Consider the following 2,019-nt stretch of genomic DNA (forward strand, 5'->3'; position numbering starts at 1 on the left):
GAGCTGCAAGGGAATAAAGTATTTCTGTGGTTAGATATAAAATGCAGAGCAACAGATTCTGAGGCTATGACAGAATTTAGAGAAGCTGACTGTGCCTCGCGTTCGGCAAAGGGAACTCGAGGAGGGAGATTTAAGGCTTGCCAGAAGGAAACCCTATATCAAGGGATGGAAATTTGAGTGCTCTGCAAAAAACAAAAAAAAAAACACAAAAAAACATTGTAAATAAGGAAGTAGAGGAAAGAGGGTATTCTGATGAGTGAGTGAAAAAATACCAAGTGTCAGGGCACTGGGACTAATTCCAAATTAATTGGCATAGGTATTGCTAAGTTACTGTGCAAATGATTAAGAAATTTAAATCAGTGAGGAGACACAGAGAAAAAGGAATGCCTTTGGCTCTTAACTGCCCAAACAAGTTTTAAAAATAGAATTATCGTAAATGGAGTGTGTACTGTAGCATCAGTGTGAATTCTCTTACTTAGTGAGGACTTCTGGAATAGCGTATATGGGTATCATGTTTCATGTGGTAAGTATTCATAAACATTGTGTAGCTGTCCATACAGGTTGCTAGTGAATTGTCTTGATTTTTCTATCAATTTTTGTGTTTCTGATCTCCCCCCCCCACACACACACACACTCACCATTTATGTGTACGACCTCAAAGAGTACCAGGAGAGGTGACCAGGAAGTTTTAGGAGTTTGATTTTATTAAATCACTTCAACCGCTCACAAGTAAATTTAACGTTCTTATTGTGGGGCGTGATGCGCCATGATATGGAAGGATTTCTTGAAATCATTTCACCTCACTTTTCCTCTACTAAGCATCGTATCCGGAGTAAAATGTTTAGGTCTCTGGAGCAGTCAGATAAATGCCCTTTTCTACCAGACAAGAGCCTCTAAATGAGTCATGTCACTAATTATACACAGTCATTTGCAAGAACTTTGCCTCGTGCTGCTTAGAATTCCATGCATTTGTGCACCTTTCAGGTTGGTAGGCATGATGCTCGACCCTGGGTGGGGAAACAAGCACCATCTCCCAGAAGAGAACAAATCATGTGTTCAAACATGGTCTCTGGCATCTTTATGATGTGTGTGTTAACTGTGAATCTGGTAATTCAAGGTGTGTGACTCTTCCTCCCATCCAGCTGTCTGGCAGTGTGCTGAGAGCAAAGAAAAGCAGCAGATTTAGACTGACACAGTCCTTCCCTGTAGTCCCCCCTCTACCTCTCCCTGCAGGAATCCACCAGGGTATTCAGTTGATTGCTGTCGTTAACCTCTCCTGTAGTGTTATATTTCTTGTTGCAAGTACCTTTTGTGGCATGCGAGTACCTCTAAGAGATGTGAAAGCTTTAAAAATGCTTTACTTTTAAACATTCTTACCTTAATTATTAGGAGAAAAACAGTTTCTCAGCTAAGTGGTGTGTGTGCATGTGTCTGTGTGTGTGTGTATGTCTGTGTGTGTCTCTCTCTGTGTGTGTGTATATACAACAAAGCTAAAATCTGCAAATTTCTGATGTTCATCAAGGGGTATGGCTGAATGATACATTGGTTACAGTGGTATTTTTTTCCAAATTAATTTCATAACACATGAGTAATATTCAAGATATTCATGTAAAATGATAGACTAAAATATTTCCCTTGGGATACATTCTTGAGTTTGTATCTGAAGGTATTCAATATCAAAATTATCTGAAACACAGAGTTAGGAACCTGTTTGAAAGTCTGGCTAAGACTCTGATAATTTCTCTAAAATATCCATTTTAGTAAACTTTGGGCTCCACATGGCAGTTTTTCCAGAGTGTGAAGCAAATGCCACTGATGGAATGTCTGATGACTTTAGGATATAGATAGATACTTTTAATGGATATGTTAAAAGAAAAAAATATGTAACTAGGAAATAAAATATATTATTTTACAGATATAATTGCTTAGGGCAAGGCTACATTGATAAAACTGTTTTTCTAAAAGTATTTTTGATTAACAATTTTAGAAGGCATTCTCGTATGTAGCAGAACTTGTAAT

The sequence above is a fragment of the Grampus griseus genome (genome assembly GCF_964374135.1).
Source record: "Grampus griseus genome assembly, chromosome: 10".
Taxonomy (NCBI): Eukaryota; Metazoa; Chordata; class Mammalia; order Artiodactyla; family Delphinidae; genus Grampus; species Grampus griseus.